This window comes from Pinus tabuliformis, chromosome 8 (genome assembly GCF_031772625.1).
Source record: "Pinus tabuliformis cultivar Carrire ecotype Pingquan chromosome 8, CPIR1, whole genome shotgun sequence".
Classification (NCBI taxonomy): Eukaryota; Viridiplantae; Streptophyta; class Pinopsida; order Pinales; family Pinaceae; genus Pinus; species Pinus tabuliformis.
The window spans coordinates 580,276,886-580,303,168 of record NC_142294.1 but is presented as its reverse complement, the minus strand read 5'-3'; positions in this window follow the sequence as shown (position 1 = coordinate 580,303,168).

Sequence of the window (26,283 nt, the reverse complement as noted above, 5' to 3'; positions counted from 1 at the left end):
CTACTTTCCAGAGGGCCATCGATATAGCCTTCAAAGGTTTGGTAAATAAGTTAGTAGTGATATATTTAGATGATATAACAATATACTCCAAAAAACGCAGTAGTCATCTAAGAGACTTGAAACAAATCTTTGAACGTTGCCAAAGGTATGGAATTTCTCTGAACCCGAAAAAGTTTTTTTTCATGTTAAGTGAAGGAAATATCCTTGGACTCATTGTTTCCAAATAAGGAATTCATATCGATCCTGACAGAATTAGAGAAATTTCTTAAATACCTTTACCACATAACAATAAATCAATGGAATCTTTTTCTAGGTAAAATAAATTTTGTTAAAAGATTTGTCCCTCACTTCTCAAGAGTTGTTTTACCTCTTCAATCCATGATAAAGAAAAAATCTTTGTTTTAATGGGGACATTCAGAACATGAAGCCTTTAGCTTGATAAAACAAGAAATTATTAACACCCCATCTCTACCAACCCCAAATTTTTCCAACCATTTCATTTTATATACTTTCACTTCCAAGAAATCATATGTGGCCATATTGAGACAAGCAAATCAAGATAAGGCTGAATCTCCAATCTCTTTCTTTAACTCCAATTTGCAAGGAGCTAAATTAAATTACTCAGACATTAGAAAACTAGCTTTTTCTGTTTTCAAATCTATAAAACACTTCAGACCTTTTCTCCTCAAAACCCACACTAAAGTCATAGTACCCTTCTTAGCAGTGAGAAATCTTTAAATACAAAGGGACGTAGGAGAAAAGAGATAAAACTGGGTCACTGCCCTGCAAGAATATGACATAGAAACTAAAGTAGCTAAAATTGTAAAAGGTGAAGGTTTTTGCAGGATGTTGGCGGGCACTTCAAACCTATTAGAGTTGCAGCATTCAGGTGATGATGTACAAGTCTATGAGGTAAGCCTCATTGACATAGAATCAAGGTATGCTGATAACATATTTTACTTAAAAAATGGATATGCACTAGCCCAATTGAATTACACAAAGAAAAGAGCATTGAGATTAAAATCAAGGCAATATCAGATTGTCAACGATGTACTATTTAGAAGAAATTATGATTATGGTTTACTTAGATGTTTTGAAAAATCTGAGGTAGAGAAGGTGTTACAAAAACTTCATGATGGACTAGTTGGTGGTCACTTTGGAGGTGACACTATGACACATAAAATCTTGCATGCCAGTTATTACTGGCCAACTTTGTTCAAAGATGCACACAATTATGTAAGAAGATGTAAGGCTTGTCAAGGAGTTGCTGGAAGATAGAGAAAACCTGCACTACCATTACAACGTGTCAACAATGACCAACCATTTGAACAATGGGGATTGGACGTAATAGGTGAGATCGTTCCTCATTCTTGTAAACAACAAAGATACATTCTTACAGCCATTGATTATTTCACCAAATGGGTAGAGACAATCCCACTGAACGTAGCCAATTGAGAAAATATTATTGAATTCACAAACCAATTTATCATCACCAGATTTGGCTTACCATCTGCTTTAATGTTGGATAATGCATCTTATTCTTCAGGTAATGTTATGACATAATTTTCTCTTAAAATCGGTTTTGAGCTTAAGTATTCGGCAAATTATTATCCCCAAGGAAATGGACTAGCTGAATCCATAAACAAAATCTCATCTGAATTATTAAATGTACTGTTGACCAAGGCCAAATGAACTGGCATAAGTCTTTAGTGTTTGTTCTATGGGCAGATCGAATAACTCAGAAAGCATCCATCGACACTTCTCCTTTTAATTTGTTCTATGGGAAAGAAAAGGTTTTACCAACAAATGTAGCCATTCCCTCCTTAGCCTTAGTTCAATTCATTGGAGAAATCCCTTCCTCATCTATGTAGGTTAGACAATTACAAATTCTTAAGCTTGAAGAGGAAAGGGAAAAAGCCAGGACCACGTATGCACATCATCAATAGTTAGTCAAAGCCTCCTTTGATTCAAATTTTGTAGCTTCAAAATCTTTCCAACTCAGAGACCTAGTATTAAAATCGGATAAAGCCCATGAAGAGAAAGGTAAGCATACCAAGTTCCAACAAATGTGGCAGGGCCCATTTCAGATTGTGGAATAGTTAGGCCCGTCAACTTTTCCCTTACAGGATTTATTAGGTAAGAGAGAATGTCTACCTGTTAATGGACAGGTCCTAAAGAAATACTTTCCATAGAAGATGATCTCTTCTATTCACTGTATGTTATTGCACATAGTTCAAATTTTCCTTTAGAAATAATAATACCAATTCAAAAGCATTTACTTTTGGTTTTACAAAGGATAGTCTCTTTTCAATTTTGACTTTTCACTTCTATAAATAAAGATTTTTATGAAAGTAATCTTCACATATGAAATGTATAGTTAAGTTTGATTGCTCTTAAATTGACTGTCTTCCTCCTTAATTATCTGATTTTGGTGAAGCTTAACTTTAAAAGAGAAACTGGTCCATTATATCAGTCTAGAAAAGAATCTATACAAAGCAAAGTCTCTCTCCAGAAAGGCATCTCTAGAAACTCTACAACTGTCATCCATAAGCTCTTAAGGGGCCGTTGATCCTCCCCACTTAGTCAGTTTTCATTTTTAGAGTGTAATTGTAAAGTATACCTAAACTTAAAGGATAAGAGGTCTCATCAAGAGCTGGCTTACCATGACCATAAGATTATAACTAAACTGACATTACCAAAACTGGACATCAAAACAGGGTAATGATTTATGATTATAAAAATCAAAAGGCAAGGGGTCTCATCACGAGCTAGCTTGTTCAGTTAAGTTACGAATCAAGTGAATGGCATTGTCAATGTTGATCACCAAACGAAGACATTGTCCTTTAGGAAATAGAAATGAAAAGATGAAGCAACAAATTAATTACTTCAGAAAATAAAGAAAGTAATAAGTATACTTGTGAGCTTATCTTTAAAATTGCATTCTAATTTAAGTGGAATACTGGGTCATTGTTGGTTAAAAGGTAGCCCTGTCGAGGCTATGAATGCCTGCTAGTAGCAAAGGCTCTACCTACGACAACGTAGTAAACCAAAAACCAATATGGGGAGAGACTCATGGCTTTTATCTTTAAAAAAACAAGTAAAGACTGATGTAAACAAAGTTACTTTTTGTAAGAAAAGAATAGTCAAAAGAATGGTAGTTAGGCAGATGATTGTTCTATTACAAAAGCAGTATTTCTTACTTTATATTCCATATAAATTGTTTCATTTTCAAAACTATCTTTATTTTGGAAGTTTTAGAAATTTCAAAAAAAACTCTCAGAGATAACTGGTTCTTCCAAGTGAATTGCCAACTGTTGTGGTATTCAACAACCCCCCCATTTGTTAATGATAGTAGTTAATGTTACATTTATAAATGGGGACCCTTTAGAAAGTTTCATCCAGAAAAACAAAACTTAGCATTTATTCATTTCTTTTTTTTTTTGAATAAAGCAAAGATAAGAATCGAAAACTTTTTAGGAACTACTAAAGACTTACCTTTTCATATATAGCATGTCTAAAACCCACCAAAGGACATTTTTTAAAAAACCTTCAAAATCAAGGAAAATGATTAAACAAGGGCTCCATGGTCTAAATTATCATAAACTTTGACGAAAACAGATGTCCTTAAGATTTTTAGGCTTATGTTTCACATCACATATCACGACTTATAAATAACTCTCTCTTAAAAATGATATAACGAAATTTGTGAGATGCGAAACTGCGATGGCGCTTTTCCTTTTATCACATCGCATTTCAGGCATTTAAGCAAATGCTTTGCACTTACCACCAGTTGATATTGTGAAATGCGATTGGTTCTCAGACCCACACCTCAGAATATTGAATAATTTTTTTGATTCCATCAATTCTATTGCATAGGATAAACCTAGCGATTAACTATATGTCAAACAGCTAACGGATGGCTTGCATCTTGCAGAAACACACAGGAGGTAAGAATGCTAAAAGGCATATATTGTGATATTGCAATCTACGATATTGCTTCACAAATCGCACAATCGCTATCATCACAGTATAATGGTTCGCCACCATAGAAGCTCTTATCGTGTTTTACGATGCAAACATTTATAAGCAATAAAGCTAAGAGATAACAAATCATTAGTGGGCATTACTAGGAAATAACTACATTTATGTGTGAAAAGCCATTTATCTTGATACAATATCTTGTTACATGCATTCAAATAATGCTTCTTTTACCACCTTTACAAGCTATCTTCATTATTTCATTTTTACGTTCATCTTTGTGTGTCTGATAGTTGATTTTCTTCATTTCAGGAAAAACTTGTAGAACAGAGCATTGAGAAAAATGGGGAAGAAAGGCAAGGTTGTAGCCTCTGAGAAGACACTGATGGCTCCCCTATTCACAGATACCACATGTATCCGAAAGGGAGGAACCTCTACATAGGAGGATATGTACAACATACTAGAGGAGGAACATCCGAGGATTATGGAAACAAACGTTACAATTGACGAGTGAGACTCCTTAGACGCTTCCATGCTAGAGATGGCTTGCTTGTTTTTGCACCACATAGCCACTCGGATGAAGATAATCCCTTATAACGACATGGTAAAATGGGTGATCGATGTAGCCAAAATCTCGGACAGAGAATTCATGATGAGGAGCAAAGAGGTCATCAGATCTTTTACCCCGGACAACCTACGGCTTATGTACCACCTACCAGAGCCATAGGTCATCTACAACAGGAAATTCGTAAAGAAGTTTTCTAAAGAGAACAACAACCCGTGGATTGCACCCGCGCCTGGTCGAGTAAAGAAGGGAAAATCAAGAAAGACAAAATTGGTATGTACACTACTCCGTCTATGTGTCCCCCTTATAGTTTTTCATTGGCTATGTTATGTAGAATGTTTGGCAGACCAGATAGTACTATGTTCTTCCCATAGTGGTTGCCATTAATAGACGCAGTCGTTAATGCAACTATAATGAATTGGGCCCAAATATTGTCAAACAATTTAGTAGAAACAATTATTGAGTATAGAAGGAGAAGAAGTATTGCTTCGAGGGTTTACCCTCCATTTTTTATGAGTGCCTATGTTATGGATGCTATTTGTTTTAGTTGAAAGTTCCCCATCATGGGATGGAAATGGACTATTCGAAACCCACTTCCCATTCACATGTACTGCAAGGTCATGTGGGAATCCAATTTAAAACCACATTTTTTCAAGATTTTCCATGGATTTATGCTCCCTATTCACAAGCATCTTTATAATCAAGATTCCCCCAAGATTTCCCAAGAAGCTAAAGTTGACATCCTCCCAGTGGCTAGATGGTTTCGGGAGGAAAAATTTACATATATCAGAGTTTTTGATAGCATCACCTCCCCCCATATCCTCCCATACTATGTTCCAGATAAATTGATGGCTAGGGAGATAGCCTATCACATAGCTAGTGAGGGAGGAATGAGCCATACATTGAAAGAGTCAAAAAAGGCCATCTGGCTTGCATTCCCTATACAGTGCGGAGAATTTTCACTACACGACCTGGGACAGGTGTTTAAAGAAGTAGATAACATGTTACCTCTACAATTACCCAAATTCCCTAGACGACAATATGACCCGTTTGGCACTATCAAGAATTTCACCACTTTAGTGAAAATAAAAAATTTGACTAATGAGGAGGATGTTTTTGATGCTATCTTTTTTGTAGAAAAACACCTCTACAAAGGTGAAGCATATGGCACAACTACTTTTTTACCATGAATAACTAGAAAGGTTTTATAGTTACAAAGAAAAAAGGTTGGCAATGGTCCCATTGGACCAATTATTAATTGAACCAATAAGGGAGCCTACTCCCAGTGTGACTATAGAAGGTGACTCCAAAGAAAATTCGAAATCCGATTCTGGGGCAGAGTCTCAAGGGAAATCTATAGGGGAATCACGATAGTCATCACAAAATAGCAGAAGCAGAAGCATTGAGTCAATAAAGGATACGGCGCAAACTACACAGAGGATAATTGAAGAAGCTTCAGCTAGTAAGCACATTGAAATCCCTACTACCTCTACACCACCAATAAAACCCATGGTAATTGACTTAGAGGAAGAGTGGGATAATTTTAATAAAAGTATCAATATAGAGGGACATGTACCAAAGTTGCAAAATCCACAACAGAAAAAAGCTCTGGAAATTACAATGGAAGAAACTGCAAATGAACAAGAAGTAAAGCATATCCCTGTTACCCCCACCTCTGAAATAATTTTTAGAATTGAGGAAATACCCCCTCTGGATGTATTCTATAGCCCACGACATAAAGCCGTGGTGAAAAGGCAAAGAAAGAAAAGTAAATTGGACTCTATAGCTACTACTACCCCTGAAAATGAACTAATGGATGTTCTATGGAAGGATTCACCTGTCGATCCATCCGCCAACCTAACTAGATTCTTGCAGTTTACAGGTGCTTATGCTACATCGACGATAGACAAAGAAACAGAAGTCCAAATGTTTCTTAGAGAAAAGGAAAATAAAATAACGTCGCTTCAGAAACAATTATAGCAAGTCAAATCCAACTAGCAAGTAGAGATAGAGTTGGCCAAGCCTCAACAGGTATTTGAACATATTCAAACAGAACATCAAACCAGCTTATCCGAGTAGGAATAACAGGTGTAGGCAATAACTGATCTACATAAAGACGATTCAAAAATTGATCAGTTTATTACCGAAGCACTCAGACATAATTCCTAGTTGACACATCAGAAAGAATTACTATGCCAAAACATTTCACACTGGAATTCTTATTACGAAACAAGTGATAAACTGACAAGTCAAGTCGTAGAAATGCAACTTGAATATGATGAGATCTTTAAAAAGGTCTCTGATTTCATCGCCTGGCAAAATAAAGAGGAGGGGAGAAAAGTCGACCTACCCAAGCTAGAAGAATCACATAAGGAAATTATGTTTACAAGCTGGGATTCTCAGCTTCAAGAAGTAGAAAAGGAAACAGTAGACACAGCGGCAGTAGCAAACATTATCATAGAAAATATCAATGAGAATTTGCATGGTGGTAATCTAGTGGCAGAGTCCATTCCAGGATTCTTTTTAGATGTGAAACAACTCAAACAACGATGCAAACAGGAAGCAAAAGAAAAAGTGGAACTGATAAGGCAAATGACCAAGCTAGACTGGGAGGTGTATTGGAAAAATTTGGTTAAGCCTCACAACCAATGAATGACCCTACAATGCCTAACCACTTTTGCCAAGAAAATGGTTAGCACTCATCGATGTTGTATTCAATCGATAGTTGAAAGTTGAAGTCGACCAGCCTACACAGCTGAAGCCTATGGTGGATATTTGTGATCTTAAGGATGAAATGCAACATAGTTAGTCACCTTGTTTACTTTAATTTTGATTTTATTTTTTCATAAATTGAGGTAGGTCACTTAAATCTCCTCAAATATTTTTGTAATAATCTATTTTTAGTTTTATAGTTTGTATTTAAACCCCTCTCATGCATTTAGAGAAGGGTCTGGAATTTTATCAGAAAATCTCTTAAAAACATACACTTTTGTCCCTTTGAGGAAGTTCTGGTGAAATATATGGAACAAGTTTTATTTTTATCTGATTTAGTATCTTCTATTGAAATTGAACTTTTGTACTCTTAGATGATGTTGAATGGATTGAAGACAAATCAATATAGCTGAAATACATGAGTAGGACGTATTACAAATGGTACTTTTTATCTCGTAATCCATTTTACTCATGTATTAAGCAATCATTTCTTTCCGAATTATTTATGTATGCAAGTCTGAATTTTGATTACCATTATTACACTTCCATATGATGATAATCTTCATTTTTTTTTGAATATATGAATACCTCTTTATGAAATATATTTCTCACAATCATTTCGGCTAACTTTTTATACAAAATGATTATTGTTAGAATGGATTGACTTCTTATAGTAATTGAATGATCTTTATTACCAATTTCTTTTAGAAATTATTGTAGATCGCATATATCAAGTTTATCCTAGGTAAATTATGATTAGATAGTTTTTTTTAAATTACAAGTTAAATGCATTTGTGATTGATTAGTTTAGACTATATTACTATTAGCTTAAGCATTACTCTAAAACATCACACATCACCCCATTTAGCACAAGCATTAAATAGATTGTGAAACTGGTCCCATTATCCCCAATTGGAGCCGCTACTCCAAATGGAAAAGGAGTTGCCAACCAAGGTCTGGATTAGGTGGTTTTCCCCCATGTTGAGGCAACAATTTTCGAGGCTTCAACACAATGCTAATTAAAATCAATCTAGAAAGTTTTTATTCTTAGGGCTCTTTTCCACCTATAGTATATTAGGTTGTAGGGCTTTGGAATAGGAAAGTGAGTGAACTTTCTAAAGCTACACACAAACACTAGAATGTTGTGATAGGGATATAAATCCAGTTATTACAATTTTTCCCATGGAATCTACCCTTAGAAAGGAGTTAAGCAAAATATCATATTAGACTCAGTGAAGTGATCATACCCACTTCATTAGCTATGGTACAATGATTTACATGTATTACAATGGTGCAAAAAGGTACATGGGGTCACTTCAAAGTAAACTTCCAATTAACCATGATGAGGAGCTTTCAAGGGGATTGAGCTTTGTATCTCAGACCTTGCATGTAAATTTGATCTGTGAATGTTCCCCCAAGTTGACTTGTTGTAGCCGATAACCTTAATGACCATAATCATAGGGATATTACCCAAGTAACAATAGAGGGAAGGTCTTGTTGTACCTCAAATAGACATTGACTAGACTCACTTGGAGTTTCTGGAGGGTAATGTTCACTTGAGATGGCATAAGTGAACCTAATTGCATCGGATTGTTTCATTAAGCAAGTTATGAAAGTAATTGGTTCCACTCACTCTATCTACAACCACTTTTCACTTTTATTTCTACAACATTGGATTTCACCACCAACTAGTGATTTCCTTGTGAAAATCTTGTTTGCATGGTTTGAATCCTTAGATTTTTAGCGTATGTTAATTGTTTGTCTTTACTTTTTAGAGACCTTAGGATTGGATTGTGAATATTGTTTGATTTTCTGATAAATTATCATCCTGGGTGAATCACCAAGGAAATCATGTATAATGCAAGATAAACCTCTTGAATACACACGTAGTTAATTGGAAAAGATAAAAACTGAAGGTCAAATTCAATAGGATCAAAAGCCTCAGAAGAACCTAAAACATCAATAGTTTTACAATCTGAGATAGTATAAAATGAAGTGAATCCTATGCAGGAAATAGAATCAGGCTTAGTTATCTGTGTCCTAGAGATTACAGAAGTATTTCACACTAAATTTGATATTGGTGAAGCTTTAGATACTGAGTTCCTTTGACTCTTATAGATCTTACTCCTGAGCCACATTCACCTCAAAGGAAGTTGGTAACTATGACAGAATTAGCTCTTAGGTTAATTAGCATTGAAGATATTACTAGAAATGAAGAAACATAAACACCTCATTCACCAATTACCACTAGTGAAACTTTTCACCCAAGAGTTCCTTTCTCTCCTTTCTGACTTGACCCTTGGTATTCTACCACTTTGAGTTTTTTAGGTCATAATTTGTCACTACCATGCACTTAGTTTTATTCACCAGAAGGAACTATGTCAGAAATTCCTATTGGGAGCCAACCCATCGATTCATATATGTTTAGCAACTCCTTGGAATCACTATTATATGGTGGTCCATCGGTTCCTCCTTAATATCAGTCACTTACTCGGACCTTTTCAGGAGCTTCTTCTTCTGACCAACCTTCTACTTGGTCATTTGGTTTATCTACATCTACTATTTTGAGCATGACTTCCATGGCTTAAGTTCTTATGGAATCAAACCAACAAATTCACATGGTTCTTGGTAATTCAAGTAATCCTCGAGTAATCCTAACTGGTGTTTATTACTAGCCTAGGGGGGAAACCACCTTATCCTCCACTTGGAGGTCAACCTATTGAAGGGGGTCAACCTTTTACCAGAACTTATGGTCATATACCTCAACCCGGCCTAGGAAAACCTACTGTAAATAAACCTTTACTTGGTACTCCTTATCCTGGGATGAACACTATTCGGAATCCTACTTTTATTCAACAGTATGGTCTAGTTGTTCCACAAGTGCCACTTTATCAACTTGTTCAGCCTACTGGAAAAACTATTCCTCAAATATCAACTATTCCAAGTATTAATGTACCTATCCAAAAACCTTTTTAGGGGATTCCTCAAATAGTTTTCCAACAACTTTTCCAAGGAATTCCTCAAACAACTATTTGGCAGTCAGTTCCAAGTTCTTCTCAGACACCTATTCCAAGAGTATCACAGAAAACCATTCTAGTTACCCCTCAAATATATGTTCCTCAAACTACTCAGACAATCCTGTAGGCTTCTTCTTATCAAATTGTTCCTACACTCTAGTCTCTACCACAAATTCCTATTGGGAAAACCATTGTACGAATGGTGAAAACACCTTTCCAAGGTCAATATTTCCAAATCCCATGTTTTCAAGGTCATGCTTACTAGGTTCCACCTTTTTAAGGACAAGATTTTGAAATTCCACCTTTCCAAGGTCAAAATTTCCAAAACCCACCTTTTCAAGGTCAATTTACTCAAATTCAACCAGTTCGAAGACAATTTGTTTAAGATCAACCTTTGCAAATTCATCTTGTATATGGGAAATATTACTTAGGTCAAATGGATCAAGCTCAATCTTTCCAGAGTCAACCATACCTTGGTCATACTTATCAAGTCCTTGTTCAACCTCAACCTGGTATGGTTCACCCCAGTTATCCTCATGGAATTTCAATTCCAATTGCAGGGAGTATTCCCGGATATCCTGGGTATCCTCCTCCAGGGGTTGTCTTAACATGCAAGGTTACAAAACTTTACTACAAGGCCCTAACTAGAAGTTACCATTTATTGCACCCATATATTTACTAGAATTATATTGGTAAAAAAATGACCCAATTTATTATTATCCTTATTGGTCGACAATTCCTACCAAGTTACTGAGTGACATACCCAAATTCAAAAGAAAATAAGGAGAAGACCCATCCAATCATGTGATGACACATCATATTTGGTGTGCATCGACTTATTTAATCAATGATTCCATCTGTATTCACCTTTTCCAACAAAATTTAATGGGCTTGACAACCAAATGGTACATTGAGCTAGCTCAGGCCTCTTTATATAACTTTAACTCCCTGGAAACAACATATTTAACCCACTTTTAGTTACCGATCAGTTATGATACTAGTAGAAAACTATTGAATTCTTTAAAATAATCAAAGTTGACTCATATTTCCAATCATATTCATGAATGGAGACGTAGATGATGATTAGTCAAATTTTTTATTCTAAATCTGATTTTAGCTGAGTGATTTACGAAGTCACTTATTCCTCCTATTACTGAAGAGGTTTCTAAGGGAGGTGTCATCATGGAAGATCAGTTAATTTCTCATTCCTAGTATTTAGAATTAGTCTACAATCAATTTGGCACTTTGTATGAGCAAATCGTAAATTTACCATGCCATATGGATGAACCAATCATTACATCTCCTATAGGATCTAATGTCGATGCTAGTATTATAGGTTCTATTAGCCAACAATTTAAGGGGAAAAGTTAAAATTATAAAAGTACTAAGATTCTATCCATACAAGATACACCATCTGAAAGCCTTTCTTCGGAAACTATTTCCAACATTCATGTTGTAGAATCATCTACTGACAAGTCAAAATCAACTGGAGGAAAAACGAATGGGAAAGGTAAATCGAAACAAAGGGTTTCTTCAAAAGAGAAACCTGCTAAAACATAACACATTGACGAAAAACAAAAACCTCGCTATCCTTGCCTTATTTGCAATGAGGCTCACTATATGAAGGAATGCCCACATCTAGCAGAGGTTTCAAATTTCATTAAAGGTTCTCCAACTCCCTCTATTTTGAAGGATCCATTTCATTCTCAAGATATCAAAATGGTTTCTCATAACAGATCCTCCTCTTCCACATCACAAGATACCATGATGATGTCTTTGCAACAAGTTATGGTAGCTATGAGATCCAAAGATTATAGGTCTAAGGGTCCTGTTGAAAATGGAAATGAGGCTAGTCCATTTGGTCAACCGTCCAATTCAACCCATCTTCCCCCTTTTGAACCATTATAGATCTAGAAACCGAATCCTCACATGATGATCCGACCACCTCTCAAAGGTGTGCTTTGGAAATAAGCTTTCAACCCACATGATAGAGTTGCACAAAGTTATAACATTGTTGAAGACCTGGCTATGTCTCCTTCCACAATGTCAGCTCTAGAGGTGCTGCAAACATGCTCGGTACAACAAAATATTTTATCATCAGCTACAGGGGCTATTGATCCTCAGGATTCTAACCTAATTATCTTTGATATTGAGAGTGATATTCCGAGACTTCCTCATCAATCGGCATTCAAGATTCCATTTTTTGTTAATACCAGATGAGTATTTTGCACAGTTATTGACGAAGGATATTTTACGAGTATTATGTCAATGACTTGTTAGAAATATTTAGGTGCTCCAACCATCAATCAGTCGCCTACCACTTCAAAAGCCTTTGATGGAAAAGGTTTTCGTCCTTGTGGAATCCAGAATGATTTTCCCATAGAGCTAAAGGGTAAAATGGTTGCCATCAAAGTTGAACTTTTTTATGCTCAGCTCGATTACAACCTTTTTCTTGGTCAAAGTTGGACCTACGCTATGTCAGAATTGGTCTCATCATTTTTTGAAATCATACAATTTCCTCACAAATGGAGAATGATCAAAATAGACTAGTTGCCTTACTACATTTCAGACCCTAACTCTCTGGGTAGCATAACTTTTTTCGGAAAAACGAATACTCTTTATGAGGTATCGATGTTGTTTTACTGAAATATTCATCATTGATGGGAACCTTTGCACTCCCTCCACTAAATTTTACTTATAATTATTTCAAGGTTAACATGATTACATCAAGCACTATGGAGTCTTCTGGTCCATAGATAATGCCTTTAGAGTCCGAATTAGCCTCCTATGTCAATGAGATGCCTTGGAGCCCTTTTGAATTGGCTTATCAAGAAGTACAATAGTTTGTTGACCCTTCATTGTCTGATATTGATTAAGTGAATATGATAAATGATGATTATTCTCCTTTACCTTCATTAGAACTGGTTTCACTCCCCGATCCTTTCGATTATCATTTCCAACTGACGAAAGTATCGTCAAGGTCATGAATTCATATGAAATTTCATGGAACGATTACTATCATCATTCATCTTTTCTACCTAACCCTACTAAAATCAAGAGTAATTTTTCAACTATGTTTCCACCTGAGATATTACATAGTCCAAAATCGCCCATTTCATTTTTTTAAGCCAAGTCCGAAAGGAATTTCGGGAATATATATGTAATGATTACCATTGACAGCTTAGTTAAAACAGGAATTATTGAAATATTCACATAGGCACCTCATGCTCTATCGAAGAAATTCGAGCATATAAGGCCCTATTTCAAGAATTCTGTGACATTTATGCATGTTCTTATGAGGAAATTCCAGGAATTGACCCAACCATTGTAGTACACAAAATTAAGACTTACCGAGATGCCAAACCTATGAGACAATGATTACATTCGGTGCATCCTCGAAAAGTTGTTGCGATTAAAGTTGAGACCAAGAAACTGCTCAAAGCATCTTTCATCTACCCAATTCCCTTAATTGATTGGGTGTGTAATATCATACTTGTTAACAAGAAACATGGGACCATTACAGTATGTTTCAATTACAAGGATATCAATAAGGCTTGTCCAAATGACAATTATCCTACTCCCTATATTGATCAAATCATTGACGAATGTGCCTGAAATGAAATGTTTTTTTATGGATGGATTTTTTAGCTACAATCAAATCAACATACTCACATCTAATTGACACAAAACTACATTCATCTGCCCATGGGGGACTTTTTCCTATAAAAAAATTCCCATTTAGTTGGAAGAATATCATTGCAACTTCTCAACAGGCAATGTCTTATGCATTTCACAATATCAAGCATATTGTGCAACCTTATTTGGATAACTTGCCATCTCATTCACCGAGATAGGAAGACCATCCAAAGAATTTGAGAGCAAACATTATCAAATGTCATCATTACAATATTCACTTGAGTCCACAAAGGTGTGTTTTCTGTGTGCAATTTGGTCAATTGCTAGGATTTTTCATTGCAAAGGAAGACATTCTTGTCGATCTGTTAATGGTTGAGGATATTTTGAATCTGCCTCCTCCTTCCAATATTCGCCAACTCCAAAGTTTGCAAGGGAAGGAAAAATTTCTATGTCTATTTATCAAGAACTACTATGAGTTGAATAAAGGTTTTACTTGACTTCCCAAAATGGGCATCTCATTTATCTTGGATGAAGTGGCTCAAAAGGACTTTGATGCACCTAAATATGCATTGACCCATACACCATTGTTTCATCCTCCCGATTATCACTGAGACTACTTTTTATACTTAGCCATGTTTGATGCCACCATTGGCATGGTTCTAGTTCAGTAAGACGAATTGAATGAAGATCATGTGATATATTACTTAAGTCATAATTTGACCAAAACTAAAGCAAAATATGCACATGTGGATAAATTGGCCTTGGCAGTTGTTCAAGTTATCCAATGTTTCTGTCACTGCATTCTATTGCACAAAACTATTGTGATTTCCAATTGTAAACCCCATGGTTTACATTCTTACCAGAAAATGGTTGGGTGGCAAGTATTCCAAATGGATAGTCATCCTACAGAAATTCAATTTGGAATTTATTAAATCCAAATCTAATAAATCATTAGTATTTGTTGAATTATTGTGTCACTTTCCCTGTACTGAAACAAAAAACGTGGCAGAGGATACTTTTCCAAGCGAATCTCTCTTTCTAATTAGTACTTTAGATTCTTGTTATGGAGATATCATCATCTATCTTTAGACCTAGATATTTCAGCCAGAACTGAGTCAAACGGATCATCACCATATTTGTATCAATCCTAGCAATATAATATTGTTGGAAATAAAATTTATCGTTGTGGTGTTGATTCTATCTTTTAACGATATTTAACTCATGAGGAATCTGAAGAGGTATTAAATGACTACCATTCTGGAGCTTATGGTGGTCATATGTCAGGGTTTTCCACTACTCAAAAGATCCTACATGCAAGGTATTTCTGGCCTTCTATGTTCAAAGACTGTATAACTGTAGTTTATAAATGCCATAATTTTCAAATTTATGATCAAAAAATGCATGCACATATAGCTCCTCTTCACCCAATCATTTTTAATGATTCTTTTGCAAATGGGGTATCAATTTTCTTACATGTAATCCTCACTTGGCCAAGGGGCATGGGTACATTATCCTTGCAATAGATTATTTTACAAAATGGGCTGAGGTGATGCCTACATATAAGGATGATGGTGAAAAAACATCCATTTTCTTTTTCAATCATGTAATTTATCAGTTCAAAGTTCCACAAACCTTCGTAAGGGAGCAAGGTAGCCATTTTTTAAACTATATGGTGATTGATCTTACCATAAAGCTAGGTCTGCATCATCACAGTTCTAATCCATATTACCTGCAACAAAATGGCCAAGTGGAAGCCATTAACAAGGTTTTAACCACCGTGATTAAATTGGTTATCGGGAATCATAAATGATATTGGAATCTAATGCCTTATCCATCCTTATGGGCATACTCTACAATAGAAAAAATTTCAACTAGTTTTACACATTTCCAGCTCATTCATGACATGGAAGTGGTTCTCCCAATTGGATGTGAGATACCATATTTGAAACCAATAATTCAATTATTACGATCCAATTTTGTCGAAGAAGAATGTTTCTTGTACTTAGCATATCTCGACGAGACTCACTGTGATGTTGCATTAGCTAGTGAGGCCCAAAAGAAATGAGTTAAAGCACAATATGATCAAAATGTCAAACCTCATTTGTATATAGAAGGTGATTTAGTCTTGGTCTATGATCAAGTGAAAAATAAGTTACGCACTGGTAACTTCGAGCCCATGTGGCATGACCCTTATATTGTAAAACGTGCACTAGAAAATGGGGCCTATGAACTAGTTGATTATGACATAATTCCTTTGTGAAAGCCCAAAAATGGTGTTTACCTAAAGTGATATTATGCTTTGTTTTTTTTGGTGAAAATTTGTATATTACTGTACCATAATTTACGTGTGGTAGTTTTTAGCATCTTTTTACAATTTTTGGCTACTTCTCCTCCTCATCTTATGTTACACTTGATTTACATATGTCAACACTGCCTCAAGCTTACATTGTCTTTGCTGATGACACTAGTTGTAGCACTCAGAATTTGTCTTCCGCAACCTGGGTCATTTATTCGTCCACATATGAGTTATTTTCTATTCATGGGATATGCCTTGGTCGAACAATGAACAACATTCAAGAATATAGCACAATGATTGAGCTATTATATGATGTCATCGTATTTGGCATTCTTCGGTTGATCATTAGGTTAGATTCACAACTCGTTGTATTACATTTGAATGGTATTTATTCACTTAGAAGTGCTTCCATGTGAAGGATGTCTTTGCAGAGTCATGTCTTGGAAAGAAATTTTGATTATTTTGAGTATCAACATATTCCAAGAAATTTAAACACATTAACAGATGTACTAGCTAATTATGTGTGAAATTTGCACTTGTAAAACATTTTTAAAGAAAATTAATGCAATATTCATCCATAAATTGTACAAGATAGAGAAAATATAAGTAGAAGCTTTCATTAGATAAGTGTGTGTAAAAGGTGTGCTTTTACAAAAAAATTCATCCAAAGACATGAGGCCATGTGGCCTTTATTTTCCGAACATGCTGATACATCATCAAAAATAAAAAATCTAGCCTCATACTAGTAAGTACACATGATGATGATCATGGTAGCATACAATAACACATGCTACTCATCGTAGCAAACAACTAATAGGTACAGGAACCCCTGGAATATGTCCCTATTAGTGAAGATGCAAATCATCTCTCACGACATCTGAGATGTACAGAGTCAACCTCTCAAGCTTGTGCTCTATCTCAGTTAGTGTCTCTTCCACATCTGGGTTCTGTACTATGGGAGCTATTGGAAGCTCACCATACCTATCATATCTATGTAATCTAGCTGGTCTCACTGTGGCCACATCTGCATGATCATTTCAAATAATTATATTTGGATTCCAACAAATAACAAAAAAAATGAACAATTTCAAAAGTCAACAAAAATGTGAAGTTTTACCTATAGAAGCCCACTGTATCTGAGGAGGCAGTGGCATATCTAGATCTCCCTTGTATTCCATCTTTGCATACATAAAATCTTCAATCATAATGATTTGATTTTCCAGCCAGTTGAAGAAGTCAAGAGTAAATCTGATCGCTAGTCCTTCAACACCTCCATGGTGTGCCATAAGTGTAACCCATTTTAGCATGTGAGGGTCACAAAGCGCTCCTCTCCCTACAACTACTAGTGGACCCAAAAGAGGAATATTCTTGAAAGAAAATGAGATAATGAGGGCATCATACCCAAAGTTTTTAAGTTTTCCCATTCTAAACCTCGCTAGTAGCCCGTTTAGATTGGCAATTATATCCTCACTCCAGTTAAATATGGTTGGATGCAAACACTCTACAGCGGTTTTCATTTGAGATTTTGTAAGAAAATGTAATTTTTCACTACCATGCAGTTGTGTGATAGAAAACTTGATATCTTTGAAAGGAATTTGTGTTGTGGCCTTGATGTCAATCTTGCCATTGAGAGCTATCCCTCGAGAACAATGTTGTAGAAAATAGGTGGAATTTGTTTCGCCACCTTGCTTATGCCCATGCAAATTTCTTTCCACCCCACAACATGGAATTCCACTCAGGAAGTAAATGTCATCAACATCAATGACAAGTCTATGGTCTCTGACTATGAAATATTCTTCTTGAATGTTCCACTTGCCCACCATCCATTCTAGCAAGTCTAATTGGGCTTTCATGTCTGGAATGGTGAAAAACTTGTACAAACCACAATTTGTCAAGGTCTGTATGGTTGTTGGATTGTTTAGAGCATATATTTGATGCTCTTTGTGCTCATGTTCTCTCCATTCCATATTTGTGGTCCAAAAGCCTACAAGTAAACATAAAATATCATTAGAAGTAATCATGGAGAAAATTAGCGAAGAATTTGGGCATTTTCTATTTTATTTTTTGTGCCCTCAGCACTGTGCGCATTCGACTATTGTTAATGGTGTGCATGTGCATGGTTTATTTCTTTGCAATTGCATTGATAGCGTTAAAAAGCTAGGCGATGTACGCAACCCTGATAAGGGTGACCTATGCATATCGAGGGTGAAATTTATTTTTAAAACCCTCCTGAAAAAACTAAAATCTATGGTGAAAACCTAAATAAAGGCATGAAAATGAAGAGCTTGAAGATATAATCTACCTGGAGAAGACGGCTCATGATTTCGCCCAACGGTTTGTCCGGAATCAACTTCAGAAGTTTCTGGTAAAAATGACCTCTATCACTCTCAAAAGGTTAAAAACACAAATGGTGAAATTTTTTTACTTTTTGGGCTTTTTATAAGTTTTTAGGCCTATTTAAATATTATTTTTTTCCTATTGACTTTTTAAAATCCAATTTTATAATGTTTTTCACTTTATTTTTTAGCAGAGATAATTATTTCGAGTTTAAGTGTGCAGGTTACAGGTTATTTATGGAAAAGAATCATTTTAGTATTGAGTATATCTTTATCACTTTTTCGAACTCATTAAACCATTTTTATCATTTTGGAGTACACTTTACGCATTTTTCAGACTCCTTAAAAATGCAAAGATCATCAAGTACTTGATTGTTCGAACTCGTAAAAGTGAATGGACAACCACCTATTCAGTATAATTTTAGTCCTTTTATGGACTAACCTAGACTATTTATGAAAAAGGTATATGTTGACTCACCATGGTCAATAGAGTTCTCCCCTACATTATTTTATCCTTTTTTAGGCTTGAGGGACTACATTTACGGAAAAGAACATTGTGGAGATTAATTATGTTTTTCTCCTGACTCCCTAAAATTGGAAAAGACTGAGCTTTACTTTCTCCAGCCTTGTTAAAATTTACGTTGAAAGAAGTGTAAGAGTTTTATTTTTGTGTATTTTCAAACTCTTTAAACATGAAAATGACATAGAGTTACTCCTTCACTAGATTTGTAAAAATTAAACAGTGCAGGACTCGTTAAGCATGGCGAGACTAAACCACTCCTTCTTAGGGTTGGTTAAAAGTACTTTGGAAGACTTGTCTGAAGGATGAGCTTACAGGACAACCATATGTTATCCTCCTCAAGCTTGTAAAAAATAAAGAGGTACTTGCCAGTAACAGTGGGGGAAAATTAAGAAAGAATCTTTTTTTTGTATTTGTAAAAGGTAGTATGTCACTCTTGAACATGACACTTTGTCACTTTCGTGTCTAGGTTAGGAAATCCATTTGCTACTCAGTTAACCATACCTCATTGAAAGTCTTCAGTTGGTTTCAGTTTTATATTTTTTATTCAAATGTTTCCAAGTCATCATGTCGTGTCTCTGATATGTTCAAGAGAAGTTCAACCTCAGTAAAATTACTTTGCCAGTCTTAGCCATTAGTTGCATCAACCATCCTTGAGTTAGTCTTGGATTACTCTAAAGTACTATTGTTCAAAACTTGATATACATTTCGTATCACAGGCCCTACTGCGACAGATCGCTTCCTATCAACTTTAGCTCATTATCTAGGAAGTTGATCTAGAAACCTTGAGTACCTTGAGGCCTACATGCCTTAATGGCAGGTTTCTCACCTTTGACGATAGGTTCTCATCATTGACCTTTGATTGAATGATTATGAGTGTTCGATGTCAAATCATCTATTCACACTTCATGGATTATACTGGAAGTACCTTGAGAGCGATTGTCATTATTTGCGGTTTCTCTCGCACTTGTTAACAATTCACACGATTCATCAGTAATCAAGTGGTTTATCCCATGGTCGACTTCGAGATATTGACTCACATGGGTAGATTCATACTATGGATCGAGAGATTGAGATCAATACCCTAGATCTAGTTTCACCCATTCAGGTTGCTTGAAGTTATTAATATTCATGATTGTGAACACAGATCCATTGATGTCTACATCCATATTATGTCATCTATTGACATGGATCTTCAGATGTATTTCCATATTGTACTTTGATACATTTATGTTCCTAGTAATGGAATGCCTACCTCAATGATGGTATTTCATATTGCAATGTAACTTTTGTTTGATTGTTTCAGGTCTCTAACCATAGTCTCTAATTGAAAGCTTGGCATGATAGAGCACTTTAGTCATCAAATATCTCTTATGACTTTGCACTTTAGGGGGCAATATGTTACATGTCACTTTGTCGCATTAGTAAAATGACCATCGGTTTGGATCTTTCTCTATCCACAAATGTGTCCCAAGATCATTCTCCTGCAATGTTAGAATTAAATCATCCCAAATAAAGTGGATATCCCGGATCCCATGGTATAAAACCTATTTTTGGGTACCTATGCAGTTCGCTAGTTAATTTTTGTGCATACGAAGAAAAGACCATTAAAAGTCATTCATAACTAAGCATTGTCTTACACTGTGACTTGCGAACATGACATAATGCATGTAAAAATAAAAATTAAATTCTAGAAGCATTTTTGGTAGCATCTATCCCAACCAGCAAGCTTTGAATGGGTGACTATTCAGTATTGATCCCTCCCATAATGGAGCAACTCCCCTTCATTTTTGGAATCTATATCCCACTATAAGTGGATCTTATCCCTTGGAAAATGGATCTAAAACTTCCCATTGTTGGTGTATAAAGATAGTACATGTTTGAGGATTAGTGGAGAACTACTAGAAGTAGGTTTATGATGTTGAGATTAGGTTGGAAGGCTATTACTACAAGGGAGAGGGTTGGAGATTCTAAAAGCGACTTGCAACATAAAGGCTACATGGTTCTAAGGGTTTTCTCTAATTTATGAATATAAAAGAAATTGTTCTCTCTTAATTACATCTTTGTTGACTTAATTTGTAGGATTCCTTGATCACCTACATAGATTGTGATTACATAGTGATCAATTTATGATATATAATTGGTTAATTAGTCCACTTATCTCTTTGGTTATATGCTGGATTCTTTGATCTCTTGTTTGTCTCTGTCTATGCAAATATCTTTCGGGACAATATGAGGAAGCTGTGGGCAACAACGAGAGGATCTCTAAAGCATCGAGGAGTGAATGGTAGAAAGATTGGAAGGGTAATTCATAAATAATTTCATTAAATTGGTAAGAGGCCCCTATCATTGTATTTTATTTTAGTCAATCAGAGTCTAGAGAAAGGTAGCAGTTGCTTCTTGTTTGTTACTAGGGCTCTTTGAAGCCTAGTGAGATCACTTTTGTCCGTAAGAGGGATAAGCCAACATAAAATGTGGTTAGTGGTAGGTCTTGAATGTTGGAAATATCATATGAAATATCTGGCTCCTTCCATTTCCCTTTGCCTAGAGCCTTGGTGTTACTCTTATCAAAGGATGTAACAAGTGGAAATGTGTGAATTTCAGTAGGGGCTTTGATAGCTAACACTCTAGACAAAATGCAAGAAAAATCTTGTAGGAGACTTAAGGGTAGAGGTATACACGTGGCACATGTAAAACAGAGGATAATACAGGGAAAAAGGGCTATTGTTTAAGACATGAAACACCGAGGAAGAGGTAATGCAGGCTAACAAGGGATATCTAGGGTTTACAAATGAAATTGAGTTAGTATCCTACACATTTTGGTAGAATTAAGCTATCAGGGACATGGGGTAGTGAATTTCACACATGTTCTAGGAAGCTTAACATCCAAGGCAACCAATCTAGCTGAGAAGAGGGCTTTCTACAGTGCATGTGCAATGGGTTCGTACCCATATTTTGGACTGTTCAACTTGCAAAAATGCGAGAGATTATAATTCACTAGATATATTTAGGAAGAGTAAATTATCTCATTGAATTTAGGGAATTGAGGCCTCTAGCAAGGAAATGGAGCGAAGTCAACCACAAAGTGAATAATTCCTTCAAAAAAGTGTATATTCCAACTTCCTAGTCCCTTATAAAGGAGTTAGTTGAGGCACATGTTGCTTGCGAAAAGTGTCTTAACTTCATTGGTTAGTGGCCTATGCTAGCTGCCACATGGAAACATTTCACATGATCAATATATTGACCATGGGGGGATTTGAGGTGGTGTGTATGCAATAGGAGGATGACACATGTTCCTATGTGCAACACTTTGTCTCAATAAGTATCGCGCCACTTACCAGTGTGAGTCTCACCACAACAATCAGATGTGTTATCTCTATTGCCATTAGATGTATCAGATGGAACTTTCTCTAAGGCCTCTTTGATGTCAAGGTGATGCATTATGATGGTGGGACCAGTGTATGTGGGGGATGATAAGGTGAGCAAAGTGATGATGTGGAAAATGACATGGTGGATGAGGTGGACATGGAAATGAAGTATATGAAGGACCCACATGGATGTTGTGGTGGCAGCAGGTGGCAATGACATGGTTGTGTAGTGTATCACTAGGCCATAGGCGACATGAGTGGGACACACGATGACATTTTATAATGGGTAGGTGATGAAACTTAAAGGTTTGGCAGGCATGTGAGAAGTCAGTAGTGTTAAGATGTGGCCTCCTCCGCATTACCTCTACACGTTATTGCGTGTGCACCTTAGCAGTGAGGAGTGTAGTCTGTTGTTAGGTCTATGACTGCCTTCACCATTAGATCTAGGTGGAACAAAAAATATGTCACCACCCCTCTGCCCACAAACTTCGTTCACGTGGCCTAATGCACTCACAAATGGGCTAGCTTGTTGGTGTCTGAAGTCAAAGATTTGGTTGCGATGCAATCTGCGGGAAGTCTATTAACACCCAAACAACCATTATTGTCAAGGAACAATTGTGTGAATACCTCATATTTGATCTCTCGAACGATCACCCCTGGCATTGCATTCTTTTATTGGGTGTTGCAATTTTGATACCAAAATCAACTCAATGGGGGACAATAGGCCTGCGCATTCTGCTGAGAACTTTGCAGTTCTAGTGCCTTCCTTTCATTAGGCTATGTAGTCTATCGATAAAGAGCATTTCCTATTTCTTCTCATGTATTATTTAGAGAGATTATAAAGATTATGCTTAATAAAAATATGGAAACTAAAGAAGGTTTTTATTTTCTTTTCTTTTATGTTATGTTATTTTATTTCTTTAGTTGAAGAATGTAATAACCTCGAGTTAAAATTTCATGTACTAAATTTAATAACGGAAAAATAATACCAAGGTCATGGGACACGTATTTCAAGTTGAATGTTGGGGAAAACATCCTAGTAGGTATTCATTTGGTTTATTATGGCTAAGGCGAAATTGGCAAAGGTAATGAAAAAGGATTTGGAAAGGCAAAGAGGCATTATTTGGCATTTATTGATGAAAATAATGGAAAATAGGAGAAAAGGAAGGTGAAACATCACATGTTGCGTGTGAGGAGGAAAATGAAGGAAAAAGAATGGATGATGACAAAAATAGAGGCCTTATTAATAAAAAGGCTTTGGATGATCAGTTCACAACCTTTTATCAGTTTTAGCTTAGATATCTCTTTATTCTCTCTACTATTTCATACTCTTGCACACTTTTAGCATTCTTGGAGAACATTAGCATTGGGAAAAGGAAGGCAGAGGAAGGACAAGAATGAAAAGGTAAGAAAATATTAGGCAAGGAAGAGTTAGATAAAGCAACTATATTTGGATTACTTGCAGTTATCGAGTTTCATGTATGATTTCCTTGCTAGTTTTGAAATGCATGGTACATGCATTTTTGTATTCAGTCCTCTTGTTGTCATTGACATGGGTTTTTCTAGGTGTGAGAATTTGTTCAGCCTTGTCTTCCCATTTTCAGATAACCATGGTGTGATGGGGTTCTTTTACTTGGTTGATCTTGATTTTTGGATAGTTTTGAAACTGAGTGGGGTGGTCTCAAGAAAATTCTCAAAGGCCTAGGAATCCCTTGACTGTTAAATGGAGAGGTACATGGTAAAGCCTGAGGGTGGAGATGAGAAACTTCCACACGGTTTAGGTGGAGAGATATGAAGGCATCCATTCTTGTTTAGGACCTATTGATCCCTTTACTCATATATGGCAGGATTTCAGTAAAATTTGTAGTGTATGTTCTTTTCCAGGACAGGGAATCCCTTGACTGATACATGGCAGGATACACTGTAAATCTTAGTTGTATAGATGGGAGTTTCAGGACTAGGAATCCCTTGACTGGTAATATCGGGATACATGGTAAATCCTAAGAAGCCCTAGTTGGTTTTTTTGTGCATCCCACATACATGCATGGAACATGATGCAGGGGTGATTAGTTGAAATAAAGATTTGGTTCAACCCAATCTATGGTCAGGTGGTACGTGGAACTCTTTGAATTGGTTGGATTTTCATATGTTAATAAGATCTCTTTTCCTCTTATGTATTATGTGTAAATTTACTCATTATTATGTGGCTTTAGTGGTTATTCTATCATTTATATTTCTATGTTTATATGCTCGTTATGAGCATGGTTAATGATAGACTTGAGTTATGGATCTTATCATGTTCTGATTAGTGAATGGATGGATAATGAATGAATGACCTAATAGAGGATAATGCATCTATTGGGAGAGGGCATTAGACCTTCTTGATTATTCTTAGATAAGTTTGGAATCCCTATGTTCATAAGTGTATTTATCACATGTACATTACGTGTTCATGATGTTTTTGACGAAATTGTTGTAATGGTTAGGATGAGTCAGTTTAGGTCCTTGTTCAAGTTTTGCATAAGAGGCTTTCTCTTATTTTGAATTATCACTTTTGAGTGTTTCATCAAGATTTTGTCAAGGCCTGAGTCCTAGCCCTAAAAGGTGTCTTAGATTTCAGGGTCGTTTTAAGAGAACTACCTAAAAAATTCTATAGTTGCACAGAGGGCTTGCTATGGGAGAAACATGATTGTTTTTGTCACATGGAGGGATTGTCATCGAAGCAAATAGGGGTATATTTTAGTAAAAATGTAGGTTACCTCAAGGCTTTGGAACCTAAAGTGGTTGGTTAGCCCCTATGGATCCTGTAGCTCCTAAGGAAGGTTAGTTTGGTTTTTGGTGTGTCGATTCAACTTCCTTAATTGTACATGGGGATTTGATCATATCATCCTAATCCTTCATCACATGTTTACCCTAATGGACCAGTTAGCTTGGGTAAATATGGAAGGAAGGTGTTACAGAGTGGTATTAGAGCATGGGTCACCCTGTGGACTAGATGGAACGAATTTCATTATCACGCATGCATGTAGATTGTATATGTACATGATGTGCATGCATAATGATAGTCATTTTTGCAGTTGTTTTTTCATGTAGAAGGGTTGATGTTGTTATTGGGATGTGTTGTCATGAATGCATATTAGTTGTATATGAATTTGTTTTGCATGTGATGAGCCTCATAAATGGGTAATTATATGGGCTCATTTTACCTCCTAACCTAGTCAAATAAACCATTCTCTTAGCTTATTGTATTATTTTCTGATTATATTTATCCTTATAGGGTGAGTTCAGTTAGTTATTATGCCATGTGGTATAACATGTATTTAATCCAAATTATTGATGGATTTCGAGGTCAAAGTCAATGATCTAGTGGCCAAACTGTAGCAACAACTTGAAGTAGACAGAGAAGAGGACTTATATGAGGGAATTCCCCTCATTTATTTCTCCTCACTTCGAATTCCCCTTCATTCAGCTCAAAGTACAACCAACCGAATCATGCACTAGAAGGCATCCGAGCAAGTGGAAGATGATTGATAGTTATCTCGAGTTTTGGGAGCCAAGCCTCCCTAATTTTAAGGAAGTTGTTGGTAGCTTCAGATGTATAGGTAGAGAGGCCTAGGGCCTCGCTAGGGTCGACTTTCTTTGGCTTGTGAAAACTCTGCTCAAATTTCGAGCTTACTATTTTATGACAGTTTTATGTAATCTTGTTATTTTTTGATAATGAAGATGTAATCATTTTTGAGCTAGCATTGAGTTACCTCAGAGGGCTGAAGCTCTTCGGTTAGGGCCCAACCCAAGTAGCCAAGCTTCTCTTCACTTGTATTTGTATGCTTTACTTCAGTTTATAGATTAGTTTGT